This window comes from Grampus griseus (assembly GCF_964374135.1).
Source record: "Grampus griseus genome assembly, chromosome: 10".
Lineage (NCBI taxonomy): Eukaryota > Metazoa > Chordata > Mammalia > Artiodactyla > Delphinidae > Grampus > Grampus griseus.
Window position 1 is genome coordinate 20079056 of NC_139004.1, and position 26398 is coordinate 20105453.

Consider the following 26398-nt stretch of genomic DNA (forward strand, 5'->3'; position numbering starts at 1 on the left):
GGACAGAGCAGTTGCTGGGAACTCTTGAGTCTCACACTGCTGGTGTGGACTGGCTTTGTGTTTTAGGATTGAATACACTTTATTACTTTGATGAGGTTAAAATCCCGTTGGGAAGTCTGGCTCTTTGGCCTACAGCAGCGCGTTTGCTGCTTTGAGTTCCCGTAGAGATGTGAGAAGCTTTGTCGCACATGTTTATCAGGGTTGGATTTTGGCACTTCTGAATCTTACCCTGAGCAGAATTCTCCCCCTGCTGTCCCGGTGGCAGAGAACAACAGGCATTGTGTGTCTGTCTATTTGCGGAAAGATGTAGGGGCACTTACAGAGCCATTCTCCTTGGGGGGACTTGGGAATCGGAAGACCTGAGGGTTAGTGCTAAGGCTTTTGAAAACATACTTAGGAGACTTCCCTGGTGGTCCAGTGGTTAAGACTCCAAGCTTCCAATGCAGGGGGTGCGGGTTCGATCCCTGGTTGGGGAACTAGGATCCCGCATGCCGGGGCACAGCAAAAAAAAAAAAAAAAAAAAAGTCCTTAGTCTGCTGTTTTAGTTAATAGTGTGGGGATGGAAAAGCTTCCTTCTAGGAATACTGTGAGAGTAAGTGGGAAGTAGAGCTTTTAGTATTTTAGGAGAAGAGGGCCCAGTTCATTCAGTTAATAATGCATGAAGAGTTCTTCCCTTTGAGATTCTTTCTTTCTTTGCTTTTCAAAAGGTAAGATAACTTACTAGTTCCGCACCTCCCGCCCCCAAGGTAAACTGTGGAGCTTTCCTCAAAGTATTCTTATTGTACATCTACTGACATTCATTTTGCTAAGTAGTTAAAACAAGTGGCAAGTTGACTAGGGAGTTGCTTCCCACTCTTGCTTCCCTAATGCAACCTGCTCTTTCAGCATTGCTCGCAGTCTCAACTTTGAGCTCTTGAATTTTATCTAGTGAGTTGCATGCAGTGGGGGCTGTTGATAATTTTTTGTTCTAAAGTTTCCTTTATGGGTAGCCCTGGCCATCGTGGGAGCACACAAAATAAAGCAATACAACGTTTCTCTCGTGGGAACTTGGAGATAATTGTCCTCTTCTGTGAATGTGTAGCCTCCTGTAAGTTACTGGCCTCTAGGAGGGGAAGGAGAGGCCCGTCTGTTTCTACCATTGATGAGCCGCTTTATGGCCCAGCCATTAAAAAATTCATTTTAACTTAAAAAAAAGATGGTTAAATATAGATCACATAAAACTTACGATTTTAACCATTTTAAGAGTAGAGTTCAGTGGCATGAAGTATATTCACAATCCAAGCATCACCACTACCCATTTTCTGAACTCCTTCATCATCCCAAACAGAAACGCTGTATCCAGTAGACAGTAACGCCTCATTTCTTTGTTCTCTCTGCCCCCAGAAACCACCATTTTACTTCCTGTCTCTATGAATTTGCCTGTTTAGTTACTTCATGTAAGTAGAATCACACAGTATTTTTCCTTTGGTGTTTGGCTTATTTCACGGAGCGTAACGTTTTCAAGGCTCATGCACGTTGTAGCATGTACTGGAACACCATTCCTTTTCACGGCTGAATGATACTCCATTGTATGGATGTTCCACATTTTATTTATACATTCATCTGTCACTGGACACTTGGGTTGTTTCCACCTTTTGGCTGTTGTGAGTAATGCTGTGAATATCGATGTACTGCTCCCTGCTTTTGGTTCTTCTGGGTATATGCCTAGGAGTGAAATTATTGGATCATATGAGAATTCTGTGTTTGACTCTTTGAGGAGCCACCAAACTGTTTTCTATAGTGCCCTGGTGATTTTATTTATTGGTTTGTTTGTTTGTTTATGTTTTTGGCTCCGTTGGGTCTTCGTTGCTGTGTGCAGACTTTCTCTAGTTGTGGCGAGCGGGGGCTACGCCTCTTGCTGTGCGCGGGCTTCTCATTGCGGTGGCTTCTCTTGTTGTGGAGCACGGGCTCTAGGCACGCGGGCTCAGTAGTTGTGGCTCGTGGGCTCTAGAGCGCAGCCTCAGTAGTTGTGGCGCATGGGCTTAATTGCTTTTGCGGCCTGTGGGATCTTCCTGGACCAGGGCTCGAACTCATGTCACTGCATTAGCAGGCGGACTCCCAACCGCTGTGCCATCAGGGAAGCCCATCCTGGTGATTTTAAAAGTGGGCAGTAGTACCTGTGTTTGTAAAAAGTGTTCTCAGATATTTATCAACTGTTTGGAACTTTAAATTAGAAAACTGAACAGAGTGTATTAGCACTTTATGTACTTATATTTTGTCTTGCTTGAATTTCATTTGTTTGGGTACCTGTCTGTGTTTTCTACTTCATTAGAAGTTCCTTGACCTGATCTGCATTTTTCCATTGATGGCCACCTTTTTTTTTTTTTTTTTTTTTTTGCGGAACGCTGGCCTCTCACTGTTGTGGCCTCTCCCATTGCAAAGCACAGGCTCCAGACGCGCAGGCTCGGCGGCCGTGGCTCACGGGCCCAGCAGCTCCACGGCATGTGGGATCCTTCCGGACCAGGGCACGAACCCGCGTCCCCTGCATCGGCAGGCAGACTCTCAACCACTGTGCCACCAGGGAAGCCCGATGGCCACCTTTTTTGCACTTCATACATCAATAGTTGTTTGTTGCTACATTAGTTAGATGTGCAACATACTCTAAAATATCATTTAAAAAAAAGAGGTCAGTTTGAAAGAAACACATTGGAGTTCTTTCTGAGTTTTGTTTTGCCAGAGCTAAGATCCGGTATTATTTAAGTTCTCTTGGTTGCGGAATGGGAAGTATTCCTGCTGTTAAAAATAAATGCTAAAAAAGAAGATGGTAAAATGGAAAAATATCGGGGAACAATACATATTGGGGAACAGCTTCCATCGGGAACTGAAACAGTACGGGAAGAGAATATAATTGAGGATAGTTCTAGGTCGTGTTAGTTCTTATTTTGTTTAGACTGCCTTTGCTTTGGCCACTCTGTAGGCATCTAAATTTGAAGTTTAAAGGCTTTTTTAAGAGATGGGGGATGGGTGAAAGACGGTTTTTTGTGGCTGTTGGTTTTATTTTTAATAGACAACTAGAATTTTCACCTCTTGGGTCAGAATGTTATCCATCTATTTATAGCAAGCTTGTGTTGTTAATGGCAAGTGGCTGGGCATCCAGACACTGATAAGACCTTCGGTGAAGTAGCTATCCAGTTATGCTCAGGCTAAATGAATGTGTGGATTAAGCTCCATATTTAACACGGATGTAAAAATTGTATTTTTATTATCAAAAGTAGCAGTAGCACAAAATCACTGCTTTTGTGATTTTAGTTCCACTCAGCCTTTATTTCTGGTCTCTTGGTGGTTAACTGCCATCCGTAGCTGAGCCCAACTGTAATTTTACAGGAATTAAGCTTAACATTGGCAGTTTGAGGTCGTGGTCCACTGCAGAGGCATGACCTAACTTTGAGCAGCGCCGTTTTCAGCAATCCTTTCTCACTGTGGCTGAGAAAGCTGTTATTAGCGCGATTTCAGGTGAGGTGCTAGAGGGCAGACTGTTGTACTAGCTTGATGACTTTTTCTTTTCGGAACAGTAGAACAGTAAAAAATAATGTTGTTCTCTCTTTAAAAAAAAAAAACCCTTGAGTTTGTAATCATCGAGGTTATTGGAATCTGGATTAATTTATAAATGAAGGTGGTAGGTTGTTTAATAAAAACAAAGCCCATTTCCTTCTTCGAGTGGTTAACCTCAGGCTGACCCGAGTGGTAGGAGTGTCTGCCTGAGGAGGAAGCCCATCCAATCCTCCTCTTGGAGTCAATTATTAACTCACCAAATACTCACAGAACCTCTGCCACACATCTGGCTTTGTGCCAAAAGCCGGGGATTAAGTGTAAGGAGGCAGATTCTCCCCTGCCTTCTGCAATGTAGGCCGCTTCCCAGGTCTCCCCCTAATTCCCTCTCTTATTTTTAAGCTGCTTTATTAAAAATATCCACATATCATGCCATGCACTGATTTGAAGTATGTAACTCAGTGGTTATTAGCATATTCACAGAGCTGGCATCCATCACCACAATCAGTTTTAGAGTCTTTATATTTCCTGCAAAAGAAACCCCGTCCCTTTTAGCTCTCGTCTGAGTCCTCCCATCCCCCTCAATCCCTGGCAATCATGATCTACTTTCTGTCTCTATAGATTAGCCTATTCTCGATGTTTCACATAAAAGAATATACGTGACGTTTCACGTGTGGTTTATTTCATTTAGCATCATGTTTTCAGGGTTCATCCCTGCTATAGCTTGCGTCAGCACTTCATTCCTTTTTATGGCTGAATACTATTCCACTGTATGGATTATATATATATACCACATTTTGTTTATCCATGGTGGACATTTGGGTTGTTTCTACTTTTTGGCCATTGTGAGTATATGCTCCTCTGAACTTGTGTGTACAAGATTTTGCATGAACATATGTGTTCACTTCTCTTAGATATCCTAAATCTCCTTCCCATCCCACAGATCTGTTACATAACAGTAGAGGGGTCAGATATTATGGGAACATGAGGCAACGACATGTAGCCCTAACTGAGGGAGGCAGAGAAAGCTTCCCCTGAGGACACGATGTCTAAGCTGAGACTTGAAAGTATGATTAAAAATGGTTTTCAAACTGTAGGTCATGACCCATTAGTAGGTTGTGAAATCACTTTAGTGAATCATGGCTAGTGCTTTTAAGAGCTGAACTATTGTAATAAATAGAATAGTTGATATCAGAGATCAGAGCGTCCCATGTGGGAAGGGTGAGTATTGTGTAAAATTTTTGTCAGCTACACGTGAATGTGTAGTGAACTGTAGTGTAAAATGGATTCGGCACTCTGGGTTATAGTCAGAAGTGTGAAATCCTGGGGCTTTTGGAAAAGGGGATTAGGTTATTAATCTGGAGGTTTAAACATGGTCCTACTTGAAGATGGAGAGACACAAAGGTAGAAAAGAGCATAACCTAGAAATCAGAAGGTCCTTTCAAAGCTTAGAGGTCTGTGATCTTTATGCTTTTAGAATTATTCATTTATTCAACAAATACTAGAATATCTACCATGTGTCCGGACTGGGCTGGGTTCTGGGGGCATAGCATAAGTAAGGTTTGTAAAAGCCCTGTTCTTCTGGACTTCAGAATCTGGCAGGGAGACGTACAAGTAAAGCAGCAATCCCAGGGACTCCTGGTAAAGCATGGTGGACTGAACACATGAATATCTCTAGTCCTTCCAAAACACCTCTAAAAGGAGAAAGCAAAGGAATAAAAAAGACGTAGGCCGCACAAAGATGGGAGAATAGGACGAGAGACCACAGCAGGTAAGAGCCACCACCAGAGTTTTGGAAGGAGTGGGTCACTGACTTGGTAGAGCAGAGGCAGCTGGACTCTAAGGTCGCAAAGAGGGATCCCAATGAGAAGTGAGCCAGCTAGCTCCGCAGAACCCAGGAAGACCCAGGATTTGGAAGCCCCAGGTCTGGCAGCAGTGGCTAGAGGATGTGGAGCTGAAAAGAAGGGCATTAGGTAAAGGTCTATAAAAGCTATTAAACCCCAGTCCCCACCCCCATCCGTCAGATTCAGGTGACAGCTCCTCCTCTTATCCTAAAGGAGATGCCAAGGTTACAGAGTGAAGCTGTAAATCATTAGCCATCAACACCCACCCACACACCTGAGATAAGACACACATCCCTCAGAAACAATGACACACTTGGGCAATGCTTCTCACATGGGGCTGGGGAGGAGGAAGCGGGGAAAGATGCCAAACCCCTATGGATGTGTCATAGTCTCAGAGGGGCAGGGGATGTGTAGTTTCAAAGTCACTCCAAGGTGATTTTGTAGACACTACCCTCCCATCCACCCTTGTTTCCCAGTCACTGATTTTCTTCCAGAAGGCATTAGCTGCCTATCATACTGGCGCATTATTTTCTCCTTGGTCAGTACGACTAGTTTGAACATCCATAGTATGTACGGTGTGCCTAGCCACATGCTGTGTCTGGTGGGAGGCGATAACAGTAACAACAACAACAACAGAATTATCCCATGCCAGTAGAACTTAAAATCTAGTTATTAGTGGGCTTCCCTGGTGGCACAGTGGTTGAGAGTCTGCCTGCCGATGCAGGGGACACGGGTTCGTGCCCCGGTCCGGGAAGATCCCACATGCCGCGGAGCGGCTGGGCCCGTGAGCCATGGCCGCTGAGCCTGCGCGTCCGGAGCCTGTGCTCCGCAACGGGAGAGGCCACAACAGTGAGAGGCCCGTGTACCGCAAAAAAAAAAAAAAAAAAAAAAAGACAAACCTTCATGAATATAAGAACATAAATTGAGGACCACAACCATAATACATGTGGAATTTTAATTCCTAACATCTTTTTCTCCCTCAAATGTGTGATAAGCCTTTTTAATTGAGGATACATACTTGGTGGGAAATTAATATTCTGATGTGGAAACTTGCTTTTTAGAGTTTATTTTTTGGGGGGGTCATTCAGTCCTATTGTTGGGATAGCTTTTGGAATTCCCATCCCCCCTTTCAAATGACTTTTGTCTTCTTTTCCCTAAGAAATTACCAAAGACAGTTGTTTGAAGTGTTGCCAGGTGGTAAGGAGATTTGCATTATTTAAGGAAACAGCTGGCAGATTTCTGCAGTGTCCCAACTCTGTTCATGCCAGTGCCTGAAATTTCCTTCGCGTGACTCAGTAAAAAAAAAAAAAAAAAAAAAAAAAGCCAGCAGAGGGGAATAAGTGGGGAGAAGAAACCCTTGTTTCCAGTTCTGAGTTGCCAAGGGCTTTTATGAAGGTTTTCATTTAATTGTGCTTGTTTCCTTCTGTGGACCACAGTGTGTGAGGAACTCAGAGAAACCCTCCTTCCAAATTCAGCCTGCGAGAACTCTGCAAAAACTGTGTGTATACTGGCCTTGCCTCCTGCATTTTTATTTGGAAAATAATTTTTCTTTTTCGCTTAGTGAACATAGTTATCTTCCTAAGTGTGGGAATGATTAATGGAAGAGGAAACACACTGTCCTTAAATTTACAGAAGGAGTAGCCTGAATATTTGCCCAGAGGGAAAGAGGGGTCCTTCTCTCCTCCCATCCTTCCTGTGCCAGGCTGCACCCCGCCCTGGAGGATGGCCTTCCTCTGGGGACAGGAATTGCTGGCCCCCCTGCCCGGCTTGCCCACAGCCCAGGCTCGCGTGGAGTGGCTTGTTTCCCTGGGGCTTCTCTTTCCCTAATCATTGTATACTGTTAGTGCCAGTGTGCTGTTGGGTCTCTAAGGCTGCAGAGTTGGTGGACAGAAAGATGTGGGGCTGAGGACGCTTGGCTGAGACCCATCTGGATGGATGACGTTTAGGATCGGAAGGGCTTGTAGGGTGAGCGGTGCAGCTTGGGGATGAGGGGATGGGCTTCTGGACCAGGAAACTAGTTAGCAGTCCAGCCGAGAGTTGAGGACAAAGATCTGCTTGTGTGTACCAGTAGTGCTGGCATTTCTAAGGTCTTTAGATCTTTACCCAGGGAAAGCAGTTTTTTTTTTTTTTAAAGGTTATTTGGGAGAAACCAGAGGTAGTATATTTTTAAAAAGATAGGTGCCTTGAACTTTCAAATAAATGTGTTTTAGGGCTCACTTATCTGCGGGTTGGCCAGTTCCTTCTCTGATTTCTTGTCTTTCAATGATTTCTTTCATTCCTCGGAATGGGTGTGAGAAACCAAAGGATGTAAAACATGGAACGAATTTTGCTAAAGTAAGCCCCAGCAAAACTTGGAGGGGAAAAGAAAATGAAAACTATTGCATCCAATGAGATTTTTAAATTATGCGTTCAATTATTCTGTTTTCTTTTCAGTTGATCTTTTTCTGATTATAGTGGTTCAGACACTTGAACGTTGGGAAAAATATTCTAGGTAAAATGAATAAAGAACCCTAGAGGAACCGATACACACTACTACATATAAAATAAAGAAGGCCTTACTGTATACAGCACAGGGAACTATATTCAATATCTTGTAATAACCTAAAATGGAAGAGAATCTGAAAAAAATATATGAATCACTTTGCTATACACCTGAAACTAACACAGCCTTGTAGATCAACTCTACGTCAATTAAAAAAAGAATCTGCAAAGGAATATATGTGTAACTGAATCACTTTGCTATATGCCTGAAACTAACACAACATTGTAAATTAACTATACTTCAATTAAAAAAAAAAGAATCCTAGAGGAAGTCTAAGCTGTTTGGCAGGTCTTTTTTCTGCCCAATTTTAAAGCCAGCTTATTTTGCTTTAATGTGTGTATATATTTGTAATTATAGTCAAACTAATTTTTGCTACTCCTCTCTGTCAATATCTCTGTATATCCATGCTATTTCCTGATATATCCAACTGTTTCCGAAATGGAATCTTTTTCATCTTACAGATATTTATCAACAGTTGAGCGTATACTTGGCTTTATTACAAGAACTGGCTATGATACAGATGGATGTAGTGTGTATAAACTCCCCAAAATAACTTTTAACTTTCTGATGGTTAGATTTGCCTACATATTTAGGGTTTTGCTTATGAACTGAGTTGCTTTAGTGTCGGAAAAATAGCAGCAAAGTCTTAGAGGGGACCGAAAAGTATCATTGAATCATAGAATGTTATAGAGGGGGTGGTACTTCAGACATAGTGTGTGCCACTGCTCTGTTGAATGGAGAAAAAAGAAAAAGAATAGAGGCTCCCATTTATTAAAGGCTTCCTATATGCCCTTACTATATGCAGTAACCAGTTGAAACCTCTCAGTAAATGCATGAGGTGGGTCCTCTTATTTTCTCCATTGTACAGATGAGGAAACCGAAGCCAGAAACTTTAGCTGGGCACCCAGGTTTGCAGAAGGAGGGAGGAATGTGGATGAGGCCGTATGTCTCAGATTATAAGGACAGCGCTCATTTCCCCTGCCTGAAGGAAAATTTCCTAGTCTACCCTGTCTAATCCTAGGAATCTTGTGATGTGGTGAGGTTTTCTCCTACACCCCAATTCTAGCCTGTGCTTTGATCCTTTTCTTGTTATTCATTGCTCACTGTTTGAGAATGATAGGCACTGCTCAGTTATAAACATCCCCCTTGCAGAAACAGAGCTTGTACACTGTTGCTTCCTCCACTGTCCACCCTAAGGGCTCCCCACATACCTCCTCTGTGGTGGACGTCACTGGCTCTTCCATAGCCTTCCCTATAACGATACATACCACTTCATTCCTTTTTTCTCTCCAGCCTCCTTTTTGTGTGTATGTGTTTCCCTCAAGGCATATGAATTGATTCCATCTCAGGAAATCTTATTCTATGACAAAATGCGTTCTTAGTTTCACACCTTTGTCATACATATTGAAGGTACCCCTTCCCATGAATTGGGGATTGCTGGGATCTGATTCATCAGTATTCTAAGCTTAGTGTTCCTTTCCCTGTGCTCACTCAGAATAAGATACAATAGAATTAAAAGAAAAAGAAATAGACACTATGTAGCCCCTTGCTACTCAAATTGTGGTCCATGGACCAGCGTCCTTGGCGTCACCTGGGAGCTTGTTAGAACTGCAGAATCCTAGCCCCTCCCAGACCTACAGAACCGGAGCCTGCAGTCTAAGTGATTGTATGCGCATAATGTTTAAGAAACACTGTGAGTCTGCTTTACCTTCGTCCCCCGCTCTTTGAAGGCTAAATGTTAAGACTTGGTCACAGGTGAAAGCCTTCAATGTCATTATTAGTAGTGACGCTGGTGCTGATGAGCTTTGTGAACGACCTTAAATTGGGAAATGTTTCTTGACATAAGCTGAGAAATGCTTCTAACAACTAAGACGATGGAACTGAAAGTAGCCTTAATTAATTAGTGAAATGATTACACCAGGTTAAAAATTTGACAGGGAGCCCTGGCTGCCAGGCAGAGCACTGTGTGGAGTTAGGAGTGAACCCTGACACAACTCAGGGTGTTTGCATTTGTCAGGAAACACCATCCTTGTGGTTCTCCAGCTTGGTGGGCAGCCTGTCCCCCAGGGGCTGGCAGGGTCTCAGTTTTGAATTGCCTTAATGATTCTGGAAAAGATGGTTCATATTCCAAAGGGCTAATTATTAAATTCTCATCATGGCACAACTCTTGAATCGCTACATGAAGGTAGTGTACCTGGCGGTGTGGTCCTCCGGTCCTAGGGTGGTTTTTCTAGAGGCAAGATTTATCAGTAGGCTCTCAGTTTTTAATCAGAATGTTGAACGGAGGGGGAAGGCTTGAGGACTGTTTCTACATTTTACAAAGTAAAAACTGTCACTGATCATTTTTTTCCCTCTCTAATGCATATTTTGGGGATTGTCCTTGGGACAAGTTTCTCTCAAAGTTGCGTTGGGAAGGTTTTTTGCTGTTTGTTCCCTTTTATTAGAGAATGAGAGCCACAACTCATAATATTCTTTGCATATTCTTCTTCCTGGATGCCCCTAAGTTTTGTTCACTCTGTACTGGAAGCTCCTCTTTACTTACAGAGCTTCTAAATCTCACCCATCTTTTCCTCCTTGTCTTCCAATTCTTGTTTTAATTAAAAATTTGTTTTTTTAGGATCTGCATTTTAAGGCATTTCATTCTTTTTGGAAGTAGTGAGGAAATACATATTAACTTAGTATCTCTTAGAAAGAAAGAAAGAAAGAAGCATATTCGTTTTGTTTCTGTTATTAGCTCCCCCTTGCTTGAGCATCTTCTATGTGCAAGACTCTGGGCCTGGTATGCGTCAGACCACGCAGCCTCTAATTTTGTTCTGTCTGAACCGAGGAGCTGTGAAGGTTTGGGGCAGGAGGAAAGGGGTCTGCCCTGGAAGATTGCTCCGGCAGCTGTGTGCACAGTGGGTTGGAAGGGGATCAGCAGGGCACCGGTTTGACAGCTTTCTGGGTGGTCTCAGACTGGAGCATACCCAATGAAATTGGAAAGGAGGGGATGCAGAGACGTGAAAGACCTTCTGGGGACAAAACCAGCTGATCTGGGCTACTGGTCGGGTGCAGAGAGTAACGAAAAGGGAAGAATCTGTGTGACCTTGATTATCAGGCCTTGATGTGGCCTTGAGAAATTCCTCTTCAGATTTTGGTGTTCTTTTCTCCTCTCTGGGAAACCTTATCAACTAAGCTTTGAGCCAGGAGAGTTTGCTTTTTTTAAATTTTTAATCTTTTCTGAGCTGTTTTTCGTAAATCCTACTGAGGGAAGTGAGAAGTGACTGCAGAAGGCACCTCACCTTTTCTTGTTTTCTTTCTTTTGCCCCATGCCTCAAGTCCTCCAGCACGAGGAGGTGGGTAGCCTGAACTTCCTAAGCAAGACTAATTCTTTGGGACGCCCTTTGTCTAACACAACTCCTTTGCCCACGGTTCCCTCTTGGGGATGAAGCATGAGGCAGTATTTATGAGGCTGCCACCCAGGATGTTCTGTACCTGGGAGAGGTGTTCCTGCTGCCCCAGAGCACCTGGGAGTTCACTTAAGTGGGTGAAGTCCCGAAGTGCCCGGATGTCAACCTGGTCTTAATGGCCCAGAAAACCCAGTCCTGTATCCTGAAGGTGGTTGCTTACCCACATTCATGAGATGCCCAACAGGGATACAGGGGCCACCAGGGAAGGTCAGAATGCTTTTTCTTTTGACCTGAAGTGGGATCTGGACACATCTCATACTTAGTAAAGCCTTACTCAGTGAATAGCAGAATTTGAAAATTGTATTTATCGGAGGCTGGACTTGTTGACATCCATTATTAGCTCTTTATTCACGAGGTAGGCCACTTAATATAGACACAGGAAGGTAAGTCAAAGGGGAAGGAGTTGCTGTGTTTGAAACAGCTAAGAACATAGGCTCCTTTTTAAGTGTCCTGCTCTGGCCCTGCAGAAGTCTTAGCTTACGTGTTGAGTAAACTAATTAGACTTAATTGTGCACCATTCTGATTTATTCATCAGAGGAATCCTCTGCTTTGCAGCCTGTGCTGGGCTTCACTCAGCCGACTTGTTCTGATTTCTTTGAATGTTGCAAGTAATAAAATAACTTTTTATAATTCACACTTTAAAAAATTAGTGTAATAATTTAGGTAAGGTTTTGTTTAGTAGCATGCATACTTTGAAACTGTGACACTGAAAGTTCTGCTAATTTCAAAGAGCTAGATTTCCTTAAAAGGCAGGGAGTGTATAAATCTGATAACAGCTAATTAAGGGAGGCTGATGGTCCTTTCAGGAGAGGGGATGCACGCACAGAGTTTTTAGCCTTTGTTTTTCAGACTAACTCTCTTAATCCTGGACCCATTAACCTGCTAGAATATACATGCTAACTTAATCTGTATTGATTTTTCTGGGACCCATAGTTTATTAGATTTTCAAAGGAGGGGTTAGCCCCCTTAAGAGTAGGAATCTCTGCAAAACTTTTTTTTTTTACTTGAAGTATAGCTAATTTACAATGTTGTGTTAGTTTCAGTGGTACACCAAAGTGATGTATATGTATATCTATTCTTTTTCAGATTCTTTTCCATTATAGATTATTACGAGATATTGAGTATAGTTACCTGTGCTAAACAGTGGGTCCTTATTGTTTATCTATTTTATGTATAGTAGTGTGTATATGTTAATCCCAAACTCCTAATTTATCTAATAAATTAGGTAAAATGTTTTCTTGAGTGGAATAACCTTGCCGCAGATTTGGGAAATACTGACTCTACGTGCATTCACCTCTTAAAAAAAAAAATTATGGCTCCCTGAGAGTGGGTTAGTTAATTCCTGTTTGCTCTGCGTATGCATCAGCAAAGGCACCTGCACATGTTATGTTCAGATGGTAGTCAAAGAAGATTAATCATTGAGGCCTAGTCAATGAACACAGGCGATCTTGTTTCAAAGACCCAAAAGGTAATCAGAATATGGTGTTATTTCTACTGCGCTTGTAAAGTGGTTACTAAAGAGAAAAAGCACTCTGATTAGGTGAAATGGGAACATTCTCCCTTGTCTTGGCCCTCCTGCTGACCCCTCTCCATGGTTAGAGGCAGGTTTTAGAGGAGGGGTGGGCACCGCTGGATGCTTTAGAGGAAGCAGTACCTTGTGAATTTGCTGCATCTACGTAAGCAAAGCTATTGCCCTAAACTTGCAGGGGAGGGTGCGCTTTCGTTTGCTTGTTTTTAGGATTGCGATTCCCCAGGTCTGTTCATTTGCACGTGTGGCTGAATAATGACACAGTAGACAAGTCAGAGGATCAGGAAGATAACTGTCAGCAAAATGTCATGGTTCACCTTTGCCCCAACTAAATAGAAAACGATATTAATAGCTAACAGACATAGAGTGCTTACTGTTTCTAAGCTTTTTACATATCACAGCCCATTTACATACATGTAATATGTTACATTACATATTACTCGGGAAAATAAATTTAAGTATTTGATGCTGTTTTGAGTCTTCCATTTCTTTCAGTTAATTTTAAAGAAATCAGTGTTTTGATGCAAAGGAGTAAATAGGGTGATTGTTAAAGTGCTCTGGATTAAACACACACACGCAGTTTAGGTGACATAAATGTGTGTGCACGTCAGTGAATGCTGCGTATAATTTTCAGTGTTCTCTCCTGCTGCGGGGATGGTATATCATTATGTGTTGAAGTACTTACAATCTATAGATAATTTCTTTTTTTTTTTTTTTTTTGCGGTACGCGGGCCTCTCACTGTTGTGGCCTCTCCCGTTGCGGAGCACAGGCTCCGGACGCGCAGGCTCAGCGGCCATGGCTCACGGGCCCAGCTGCTCCACGGCATGTGGGATCTTCCCAGACCGGGGCACGAACCCGTGTCCCCTGCATCGGCAGGCGGACTCTCAACCACTGTGCCACCTGGGAAGCCCTATAGATAATTTTTGTAAGTGTCAGAATGTGTCCCAGAGCAGCTAGGACACTTATGAGGAAGAATGCAGGAGGCAGATGAAAAATCGTTTTCAAGTTTGGCCAGTGAAGTTATTAGATACAACCCATGAGAAATGTGTCTAATGGCTTCTATGGGCATGGGGAAGCTGCGGGAGCATTGGGGCTTTCCCCGAGCTGTCATCTGTGTTTACTGTCAATGCCAACCTCAGGTCAGAGCTGTATTGATGAACATTTCTTCTCTAAGAAAATAACTACAGGGCTTCCCTGGTGGCATAGTGGTTAAGAATCCGCCCGCTAATGCAGGGGACACGAGTTCAAGCCCTGGTCCAGGAAGATCCCACATGCCATGGAGCAGCTAAGCCCGTGAGCCACAACTGCTGAGCTTGTGCTCTAGAACTCGTGAGCCACAACTACTGAAGCCTGCGTGCCTAGAGCCCATGCTTGGCAACAAGAGAAGCCACCGCAGTGAGAAATCCGTGCACGACAACGAAGAGTAGCCCTTGCTCGCTGCAACTAGAGAAAGCCTGGGTGCAGCAATGAAGACCTAACGCAGCCAAAAATAAATAAATAAATTTATAAAAAAAAAAGGAAGAAAATAACTACAGTTGACCCTTGAACGACACAGGTTTGAGCTGCGCGGATCCACTCATATGAGGATATAAAGACTGTAAATACTGCAGTACCACACATCCAGGATTGTTGAACCCAAGGGTGTGGAGGAACTGCTCCTGTGTACGGGGACGCTGGCCACACGTTGTATGCAGATTTTCCACTGCCCCTAATGCTCACGTTGTTCAAGGTCCACTGTTTTTCAACACAAAGGCATTGTGTTGGCCTTGGTTAGTAGCACTGCTGCCTAATCTCACATGGGAGAGGGTTCCCTGGTGAGTTGGGTTGACCCCCTCGACTGTGGATGCCCCAAAGGTGGGAGCCGTTGTATTGCCAGCATTCAGCGCACTGTGTGGACCTTGGTAAACACTTGAGGAATGAGTGTCCCCATCACTTCTAGTTGTGGGAACCTTTCCATGTAAGTTATCAGTAGAGAAAAGACAGAAAGTTGTCTTATTCTCCCTAAAGCTACACAGGAAAATGCCAGAAGTACAGTGAAGCTGCATTCGACCTTATTTAACGTTTTCCTCTGTCCCCCTAGGCGCTCCCTTTGAGTTGCTTGGCCATCAGGATCTTCTGTTTTCCATGATCTTGTAAACTTTCCTTTACTACCACAGTCTCTGCATTATAATGATTTGAAAAAAATGCTACCTCCACACTGTAGTGGGACGTTCTTTGATCCAACTGGATTTGGATGGCTTACCTGAGTGACAGTCTTAGGCTGAAGCCTCTGGGGAGCAGGCTTTCTGTTAAGCTCTGATAACTTACTGCTATCACGGAAGCCCAGGTTTTACGTCTCTCTGCCCCTCCTTATCAATATTCAGATAATTCTCACAGGAGTCTCTCTGCCAAATGCAAAGCTGGGATCTTATCTCTGAACAGATCATCATTCCATCCAGTCCAAGGCCCCATCTCTTTGGCTGGGCTGCTCCAGTCAGCTTCAAAGACAACGTGATGATTTATGGTCTGCATGTACTGAGGGAGGAGACTGGGGGGAGAGCTAGAGTAGTGATGGTGGGATTAATTTTTTTCCCGCAGTAGCACTCTTTTCCCCTCTCCCTTTGGTGTTTTGAAAATGTTACAAGTAATTAATTCCAACTTTGTTTGGAAAGTTTCTCTCACTGTAGCCTGCTGGCTAGGTAGCTCTTGAGTTCCAACAGATGGAAACAGAGAAGTAAAAGTCTGTTAGGTGGATAGAATCAAAAGGGATGTCTATCTTGTGCTGGATCAACATTTGGAAAAGTATTCGTAGAAAAAAATATTCATAGTGACAGAGGGAAGGAATGGGTAAAAGGAAGTGAACTGAAAAGTATTCCTGGGCTTCCCTGGTGGCGCAGTGGTTGAGAGTCCGCCTGCCGATGCAGGGGACGCGGGTTCGTGCCCCGGTCCGGGAAGATCCCACGTGCCGCGGAGCGGCTGGGCCCGTGAGCCGTGGCCGCTGAGCCTGCGCGTCCGGAGCCTGTGCTCCGCAACGGAAGAGGCCACAGCAGTGAGAGGCCTGTGTACCGCAAAAAAAAAAAAAAAAAAAAAAGTATTCCTGAAGCTTGGTTGGTTGTCTTAGTTGAAGCTGACCTTAAGGAATTTGTGGATGGTTGCAAAGAGTTTTGAAAACCATAAGTAGTTCCTGGTTATTTTTTCCAGTTTTCCTGACAGCTCCTTTTATAGATAGTCACTAGATTATACACCTGTGGGGACTGGGACTGTTGCATTCATCTTCACATCCCCCCGTGCAAAGCGCAGTTTGCTCATTTGCTTGTTTCATTTTTTCCCCCTCTCCGCTATCGTTTTCACATATAAGTGATCAGGTTACAAGAGGGTAAAACATGGCTCAGGACTTAGGGAACTTTGGTTTTCTAGCTCAGAATAGAAAGCTGGAAGAGTAGTGATAGTTGTAGGAATTAATCATCATGGCAGAAAAAAAAGAGGCACAGAGAAAAGAGAAAAAAGACGAGTATCTGGCTGCCATCCCAAGTCAGCAGTTTGGGAGCCCATGGCTTAGATAATCGTCTAGCTAGTCATGAGTTGTGGAAGTTCACCTCACTTAATGCCCCACAAGGGCGCTGGCCTGTAGGAACGCCTTCTCCTGTCTGCGGCTGCTACAGAGGGTAGCAGACCCCAGGCTGGGGAGTGTGGAGGAGACTTGGGTTACCCCTGAAGGGAGACCCTCCTGTTTCCACTTATAGAGCTGGGGACGCTCTGACAGCAGTATAGCATCCCTAATGCAAGGTAGTAATTATGTTGAAAAGCGTCATACCTCACGATTCAATACATTTTACTTTTGGGGGGAGGCTCAAAACACACATCTGTTGATAGAGGGACTCTCAGGGCAAAGCTCTCGTGGTAAACACACTGGTCAGAAGAAAATGAGAAGTAAATTTCTGGTGTTGGGAAGTTGCTGCTGATTTTTGCAGGATGCTTAAGCGTGGCACGGCAGTCCTAAGAGTGTTAAGTGTCACGGTTTCTCATATAGGGCTGAATGTATCTTGCTCTTTATTTAACAAACATTTGGGTGTTTACCGTAAGCCAGGGACTTTCTAGGTGTTGGGAATACAGCGGCAAGCAAAACAAGTCTCAGAGTCCTGTATTCTGGTGGAGAGATGGACAGTGAATGCCCAGATAGATAAACACGTGACAAAATCTCTGGTAGTAATAAGAGCAAGGAGGAGAGGGGACCCAGTGGGGTGAGGGGTGCTGGTTTAGGGATGGTGGTTGTCAGGAACTTGAGGACATTCAGTAGAGAGCTCTGCAGTGATGGGGGGAAGCATTCCAGCTGGGGCACAGTGTGAATGGAGGCCCTGGGGTGGAAGTATGCTTCGCCTGATCAAGGAAGCACACGTGTGAACCCCAAGAAGGCTGCTGGGGCTGGTGGAGGGGTAACCAGGGGCCGGGCCACACAGGGCCTTGTCGGCCCTCGGCTTGCTGGATGGTCTCCTCTTGGTTTGCTTTGGAGCCTTTCTCATCCTGCAAAACTGAACCTTTGGGCTTCCCTGGTGGCGCAGTGGTTGAGAGTCCGCCTGCCGATGCAGGGGACGCGGGTTCGTGCCCTGGTCCGGGAAGATCCCACGTGCCGCGGAGCGGCTGGGCCCGTGAGTCATGGCCGCTGAGCCTGCGCGTCTGGAGCCTGTGCTCCACAGCGGGAGAGGCCACAACAGTGAGAAGCCCGCGTACCACAAAAAAACAAAACAAAAAAACCCACAACTGAACCTTTATACCCATTGAATAGCAACTTTCATTTTCTCTGCCCCTCTGTACCCGGCAGCCACCATTCTGCTTTCTGTTTCTAAGAGTTTGACTACTTAAGATATCACATATAAATGGAATCAGTAAGTATTTGTCTTTTGGAGCCTGGGTTGTTTCATTTAGCATAAAGTTCATCGTCGCATATGACAGGATTTCCTTCTTTCTTGAGGCTGAATAATATTCCACCGTATGAATATACCCCATTTTCTTTGTCCATTCATCCGTTGGCGGACATTTGGGTTGCTTCTGCTGTTGGTTTTTGTTACTCTCTTTTGAACCCTGCTTGTGTCAGGCTATGTGCTAGGTACTGGGATGGGAAAAGAACACGGCCCGGATCAGACCCTCAGGGACATCACAGTGTCGTCAAGGAGAAAGCAAGTAAATGAACTATTTCCGTGGAGTCCAGGAAGAGCGATGGTGGTGGGAAGCCCAGAGAGTGGCACGTGGTCCACCTTTGTTACACCAAACTAAGTGTTGAGGAAAAACTAGAATTAGATGAAGAGGAGATGGTCGGGCTTCCCTGGTGGCGCAGTGGTTGAGAGTCCGCCTGCCGATGCAGGGGACACGGGTTCGTGTCCCGGTCCGGGAAGATCCCACATGCCGCGGAGCGGCTGGGCCCGTGAGCCATGGCCGCTGAGCCTGCGCATCCGGAGCCTGTGCTCCGCAGCGGGAGAGGCCACAACAGTGAGAGGCCCGCGTACCAGGAAAAAAAAAAAAAAAAAAAGGAGATGATCAGTGGTGGGTTTGCTGAGCAAGGAGACTTGATCTGAGGGGAAACAAATTTGGTTACAGAATTGCAAGAGGAGAATCCAGGGAGTGGTGAGAAATGTAGCTGGAAGCATCAGCCGCAGCTAGGAAAAGCAGGTCAGGAAGGACTCACGTGCCACACTGAGGAATGTATAGAGTTTTTCTTGAAGGCCCCTGGGAGCTATCAGAGGATTATAAGCAGAAAAGTGATAACAGACTCTAGGAGGAATATATCAGTGGCGCTGTGGTTACAGGATACTGCTGTGAATGCCCGTGATGTATGATTTTACTTATTCCTCAAAAAAAATTTGCTAAATGAGCAAGCATGGAGTAGGCCTTCTATCAAGGATCAGAGAAGAGCAGACACGATTTGGGGGGTTGGGGGTGCAGGTTCCTTTGAGCTTTGTGATCATTTGCCTGATTTATTACTGAGTATCAGTGGAGACCAGTTCCCTGAGCTGTGCCTTGAGATGAGGTTTCCACTACCATGTGGTGGAGACTTCGTTGAAACTTGAATATTTGCTGTTATGTGACGCAGGAGTATATATTCTATGAAAGCGTGTTGACATATTGTCATATACCGTGAGTTGTTTAATATGGAAATGTTTTGTAAAAATGTCATCTGGTGGGAAGGCTGATATTTAGTTATCTTAAAAAAAAAAGTACTGGACAAGACAGTCTACCTTCAGATTTCAGGGTTCTGCTGTGGGTCTCTTTTTGTGGAAATGGTTTGTGTTCAGTTGTATTTTTCCCACCCCTTACAGCTCTCATATGGTATTGTTTTGACTTGTTTGCAACATAATTAACTTGTCCTAAAGAGACGGATTCAAATAATCTGGAAGGTGGTTTGATTATGTTAGCTAGAAATTTGAAGTCATTGTCTGCTCTTGTTATAAGGTTTGTTATTTATTCATTCATTTATCCATCCATTTATACAATAGAAATTTATTCGGTATGTACTACATATATATAGCAGGCCCTGTGCTAGGTGTACAGCAAGTATGACACATATGGCTTGACTAGCCATCTAGACAGTGAGGCAGACAAACAGGTGAATAAATACATACACATGAATTGTGGCAAGGCTAAAAACTGTCGAAAAGGGTGCAATGATAAGGAATTTGGAGTGGGGTGGGGGGTTCTGTAGGGTAGTTAGATGAGACATTTATGAGGTGACATTTAAGGTAATGCCTGAAGGAAAAGAGAGAACAGTCAAGAGAGAAGAGTGAGGGGAAGGGGCTTCTAGGCAGATTCAGCAGAATATGCAGAGGTCCTGAGGAAGCTTTTGGTTTTAGGGGACCTAAAGGGGCACCGAGGCTAGAGCACGATGGATCAGAGAAGCCACGCCAGACCACATACACTGTGGTAACTAAGGAGTTTGGATTTTATTTTCAAATAACACAATCTGATATGTATAAAATGATCACTGAGGCTTCTTAAGTAGAGAATAAATGAGAGGGAGGCAAGACAGTGGGACAACCAGTAATTTAGGTGTTCCTGGGTAGGGAGGTGAGAGATGATGACTTGGTGTAGGGTGATGGGTCTGCAAGGTGTTCTCAGGACCAGCAGCAGCAGAATCACCTGGGAACTTATTAGTAATAATGCACATTCTCAGCCTTATCGCACACCTACTGAATCAGAAACTCTAGGGGGTGGGACGGGACCCAGCAATCTGTGTTTTATCAAGCCCTCCAGATGATCTGATGCACGGAAAAGTTTGAGAACCGCTTGTCTCAGGATCGCTAGAGGAGGTGGTGAGAGGTGGACAGATTCGGGATGTGTTTGGAATATAGAAGTAGTAGGACTTGCATATGAGAGTTGAGGAAAATAAGAGGAATCAGTGATGAGTTTGAGAAGCTGGGTAGGTAGCGACCTTGTTCAGTCAGTGTGATGCGGGAGACTGGTGGGGTTGCGAAAGGACATAACTTTAGAACACATTGAGTTTGGGATGCCTTTGAAACGTCCAAGTGAAGATGTTGACCTTTGGTGGCAGTATGAGCGCATAGCCCAGGGAAAGGTTTAATTTCAAGAAGTATGTTTGGGACTTGCCAGTGTACGAGGGAGTGTTTGAAGGAAGCTGCTCCTTGCTGTGTGCAAACCAGCTCTGAATGAGCATTTTGTAGTCCTGAAAAGGAGTAGCATATGGGCTTCAACAGCCGGTCATATTTTCTTTTATTACATATTTAAAACAACATCCAAGATTAAAAAAAAATATTTCCTGGCAACTAGCGCAACAGGCGGCAATAAAAATTATTACTGGCTGTTGATATGGGCTACTGTGTGTTTTAAGTTGTGTTTTTGCATCCAACTTCGTGGAATTGACAGTTTTTTAGTTAATCTGTCACTGAGCAAATTTATATTAATGAGTAAGAAGAGGAAAACGAGATTTATCACTTGTGTATCGCTTCAAGCGTCTGTTCGGTACAGTCAGTATTTCAGAATTTTGTACTTTTGAAACTTTGGGTCATAAACTATAAAACGTTGGGGCTGAAGGGGGACGGGGTTGAGGGAGGGGGAGGGATGGAGTGGGAGGTTGGGGTGAGCAGATGTAAGCTTTTATATAGAGAATGGATAAACAACAAGGGCCTACTGTATAGCACAGGGAACTATATTCAGTATCCTATGACAAACCATAATGGAAAAGAATAGAAAAAAAGAATGTAGATATTATATGTGTAACTGAATCACTTTGCTGTACAGCAGAAATTAACACAACATTGTGAATCAACTATACTCCAATTAAAAGAAAAGGAAAAAGAAAGAAAACAATGCTGGGGCTGGAGTGGGAGACTGGGCTTGGGGGGAGAAAAGAACATTTGAGCACCGTTTATGGTTGGAATCATTGATTTATTATTTCAGCTCATCCCCACTGTGAGGCAGGTGGGATTTCCTCATTTGTAGCTGACGAAATGAGCGAATAAAGAAAATTTCTGTTTAAATCCAAGTTTAAAATGGATCTTTCTTCTATGCCAAGCTTATGAGGGCAGAGTAGGTGTGAGAGCGGAGTGTGGGACAGGGCTTACAGAGTGAGTTTCTCCAGATAAAGCCAGACGTGTCCGCAAGGGATAAAGGACCAGTGAGGTACTTTATTTTATTTTTAAAAAAATGTTTATTTATTTGGCTGCGCCGGGTTTTAGTTGTGGCACGAGGGATCTTTAGTTGCGGCATGCAGGGTCTAGTTCCCTGAACAGGGATGGAACCTGGGCCCCCTGCATTGGGAGCACGGAGTCTTAACCACTGGACCAGGGAGGTCCCTAATGAGGTACTTTAAAGGAGACTGAGCCATGGCAAGGCACTTAAGTTTAGTTTCACTGGCAGGTACCTCACAGAACAGAAAGGACTCTTTAGATGTTCAGTGTTGGGCTTGGCCCTTAAAGACGGACCTGGGAGTTCTCTAGATAGTCCTGTGAATCTTACGTTAAAGCAGCTACAGACCAGGCGCTTCTTTGGGCATTTCATTAAAAGCGTCCTTTTTATTTTGAGGTTTATTGACCTTTTCTTCCCTCTAGACCTGGAAGGCCTTGTTCCTTTCCTATAGAAGTTCCATCTCTCTGAGTTCAAATGTCTCAGCCTCCTAACCTATTCTCTCTCAAGTTCCACTCTACGATCTTGGGATCATTATCTCTCTCTCTCTCTCCCAGACTTATCTCGGGTTCTGTGGGCCTTTGGAGCAGTTCCCTGTAGACTGCATTTGCTGTCACCTCTCCCCTGGCTCCTGGTGGAAACAGTGGTTGAGGTAATTAAGCTGAAATGTGGGGGAAACTCCTGGAATGATGAGCTGGATGAAACTCTTGTTGGTTAACATGGATGCTTTAATCCAGCTGTTCTGGAGCCCGGGGCATCGGGTGTTGGGCCCTACAACTGGTGCCAGTCTTAGAGGGTCGTATGTATTTCCAGCCACAAAAGATCTCTGTGTCATGTTGGAGAAGACAAAAGTTTATAATCAGTGGGCCACTGAAAATGACAATGGGTAGCTTAGACGGAAAGCAGATGTCACCAGCTAGCGGCCTGCAGCCTATTCTAACGTGCTTTAAGTACACAGAGTTAAAAGAAAAATTAAATTGGTTGCCAGTATTTACAAATTGGGAGATTTCAGTCATATATCTCAGTTCCAGCCGCTCTTGAGAGCTTAGACTTTGGAATCAGGCCTACGTCTGTGCCTAACACAGATCAGAAGAGGTGGTGACTGGCCCAACACCACCTTGGCCTCTGTACACATTTGGGTTCCCTGACCCTCACCCTAAGTGATCAGAACATGATGCGTTTGGGAATGTGTATTTTTTTTGCGGTACGCGGGCCTCTCACTGTTGCGGCCTCTCCCGTTGCGGAGCACAGGCTCCGGACGCACAGGCTCAGCAGCCACGGCTCACGGGCCCAGCCGCTCCGCGGCATGTGGGATCTTTCCGGACCGGGGCACGAACCCGTGTCCCCTGCATCGGCAGGCGGACGCTCAACCACTGCGCCACCAGGGAAGCCCAGGAATGTGTATTATCCTTGCAGAAGCACAGGGTGAGAAGTCTTCTCATCTAAGAAGCATTGCTGGTGTTCAGATCAAGATATGAGTAAGAGGAGACATGTGTTTAAATGGAACACATAAGGGATCTTTTGGAGAAGTTCAATGAGAGAACTGATCATCTCTTCCGTCATATCTAAGTACAGATCCCTTCTTGTTTCAGCCCGGATTTTTCAAAGATATTGTTGCATGTGTGTGTTTTGAAAGATAAGAGTTGAGAAGAACGATGAGAAGAAAGGATACTTTTACCCCAAAGAGTTGTTCAGGCTGTTCAGTGTATATGAAGATATATGGAAGGTTTCAATCTCTAGTCCGGGCATTAACTCATTATTATTAATCTAAGTAGACATTCTTTTTTAAAAAATAATTAATTAATTTTTGGATGTGTTGGGTCTGTTGCTGCGCGTGGGCTTTTCTAGTTGTGGCGAGCGGGGGCTACTCTTTGTTGTGGTGCACATGCTTCTCATTGCGGTGGCTTCTCTTGTTGTGGAGCACGGGCTCGTGGCACGTGGGCTCAGGAGTTGTGGCTCGCGGGCTTAGTAGCTCCGCTGCACGTGGGATCTTCCCGGACCAGGGCTCGAACCCGTGTCCCCTGCTTTGGCAGATGGATTCTTAAACACCGCGCCACCAGAGAAGTCCCCTAGCAGACATTCTTTGATATGAGTTGTTTAGTGGTGAACTTGTGAAGAGTATGTGATTCTATTCAGCACCGGGGATTCGTGGGTAAAATAACCCATTTGTGCACATTGAGGCACACAGTTGTAGGGCAGGAAATTGAAGGTCAGGAGTAGAGAGGGAAGTCAGAGAAGAAGTTTCATTCTGTAGTTAGTTTAGCAAACGCCAATGAGGTGCCTGTGATGTGCTGGGCCCAGTGCTACTACCAGGGGTAGGAAGATAAGCAAAACAAAGAGAACATGCAGACTCTAACGGACAATCTCAGTATCATGTAGTAAGAGGTGCGCCCACAGTGCTGTGGGATGACAGACTGGCCCTTGGCTTAGTTCAGAGCTAGATGGACGTTCCCCTGGGAAGTTGACGCCTGAGTTGAGGCTTGAAGGCTACGAGTTAGTGACAGGTGGGAAAAGAATTTAATGTTTGAAGTATAGTTTGGAGTTAAGTCATGGAGGGCTTTCCAGAACCTTTTAAGGAGTCCGGAAAGAAGGGGAGACATCAGATTTACGTTTGACCCCAGTGTGGTAACGGGCTTACAGAATGGCAAGGCTGGAGGCTGGGAGACCTGCTAAGTTGTAACCAAGTCAGAAAATCCTTTTTGGTTTTAGAAGACAGGTGAGGATGGGACCTAGAATGGCCTAGGCCATGGTTTACCTGCTGCCTAAGGCGAACACTTCTCAGAGGTGCTGGCTCTTTGCCATTTTGAAGGACTGGCTCAGGTGCTCCATTATAGACTTAGAAAGATCGAGGATTGTTGGTCAGTCTTATCATTTTGTTGAGCTCTTAAATTATAGTTTGTATTTTAAGGGTTTTTTTTGTTTGTGTGTTTTAGATAGGAGAGGGAGGACAGAACTTATTGTAATATAATTTTGCTAAAAGTTTTGCAGAAGTGAATCATGTTTATCAAGATAAATTATACAAGAAGTTTGTTTGATTCTAACATTGTTTCTATGGGAAATCAGTCTTCAACAAGGGGAAACAAGCTTCCTGGGAGGAGGTAGGCAGCATCTCTTCCGCCCATGAGGACCCTGAGGAACGAAGCGTTAGCCACTGCTCGCGCTCTGGGGTCAGTTCATTCTGGGCCTCCTCCAGCCTCTTGCTGTCAGAACCATTTTTCTTCTGTTTGTTTTAGTATAAAAGGTGAAGAAGTCACTTGTTCTCTGCTGCATGCAAGGACCTCATTAGTGGGTGGGGGAACAGCCCTCCACAAAATATTCTGGGGAAGGACTGTGTGTTCCTGGGGCACCACTGCTGTCATAGACGCCTCACGAGTGAGGCTGGCCTGTCGTAGACTAAGGAGATTTTGTGAGCACTAAGTCCCATTAAAATTTCGTTCAGGCTGTCATCACCGGCTCTCCAGGCAAACTTCAGCAGCCTTTTAACTACTGGCCCCATGGCCTGTGGCCTCACTCTGATCCTCTGTCTGCACAGCTGCCCCAGTGGCTTTCTGAAATGAAAAATCCAAGCGTTTCATTCCCTGCTTAAAATCCTTCAACCATTTTCCAAAGCTAATCAGTGGAGGCCAGAAGCCGACAACGTTGGTCGTCTGTCCAACCCTGAGGCCTTTACTCTTTCTTTTCTGCCTCACCGCCTGGCAGGACCCAGAGGACTGTCCCCCAGGTAGTCAGAATAGAGTCCTCTTTGTTACTAGATTTCTAGAAAACTATCTGGCTGGACCCACCCGGAAGAAGCACCCTGAAGAAGTGTCTTTAATTTTTAATGTTTGTCTTTTAGCAAAAGTTGATATGAGAAGCTGAGTGTGAAGGACATGTCCACATTTTTTGGTTAAAGGAATAATCAGTCCATTTTCCTATTCTGTGCTCCCTTAAGGACCCGTGAATGATATTTCTGAGTGAATAGCTTCTATGCTAAATTGCTGTTAGCATCTAGTGCCAGGAAAACCAAACTTTTCTCATTTAAAAAACTTAACCTGTTTCCTTTTAAAAAATCAGTTAGTTAAAATAACACTGTGTTTGCTTTTTGCCTCTGTTGCCAGGACTCTCAGCGCTAAAATTTTCAGTCATAATAATCATAAAAGCCTAGGTAGTGGTTGAACTGGCAATCTGCTGTTTGTCTGCCCAGCCCAGCAGCCCTTTCCCAGTTTATTCATTTGTTTGCAAATATTTATTGCGTCATTGTCCTGTGCTTCTGTGCCTGCTGGTCCCTGTGCCCTAGTCCCTTGACCACAGCGATTAGTCCAGGAGGTGGACATGTGACCCAAGCAAGAGTCCTAACTGGGGTCTTTGGAAACACTGCCCTGGAGAGAGAGGCAGTATTTCAGTTGGAGAGACTGTGTGGTACCCCCTCCGCTGCCTGTGCCTTGATCCTGCTACATGGGAGGAAACCTTTCTGAGTAGCGGAGGATGAGATCCTCACCCAGGAAAGCTGAGCTTTGTGGAAAGACCCCTTCCCTGCTGTTTGCTATGCTTTGTCTCTTGGAATGCCAAGGTTCCAAAGTGTTAAATGACTAGAACTTTATTTGGTCAAACAAGTTTAAAGAAAGAGGTTTCTTGATGGCAGAACTTGTCAGAGCCTTTAATATTGAATGTGTTTTGCGCGTCTTCCAGAGGATTAGTAAAGTACGCAGTATTTTTTTTTTTTTTTTGCGGTACATGGGCCTCTCACTGTTGTGGCCTCTCCCGGTGCGGAGCACAGGCTCCGGACGCGCAGGCTCAGCGGCCACGGCTCACGGGCGCAGCCGCTCCGTGGCATGTGGGATCTTCCCAGACCGGGGCACGAACCCGTGTCCCCTGCATCGGCAGGCAGACTCTCAACCACTGCGCCACCAGGGAAGC

The 26398-nt window shown here is 44.6% G+C and overlaps 2 protein-coding genes across 3 annotated transcripts in view; one reads left to right on the forward strand and one right to left on the reverse strand.

The window, feature by feature from the left end:
• Positions 1-26398, reverse strand: part of LOC309827982 (cytidine monophosphate-N-acetylneuraminic acid hydroxylase) — a 259964-nt gene that overhangs the window by 177933 nt on the left and 55633 nt on the right. The window lies entirely within an intron of this gene.
• Positions 1-26398, forward strand: part of CARMIL1 (capping protein regulator and myosin 1 linker 1) — a gene marked incomplete at its 5' end in the record, with an annotated part of 315787 nt that overhangs the window by 21033 nt on the left and 268356 nt on the right. The window lies entirely within an intron of this gene.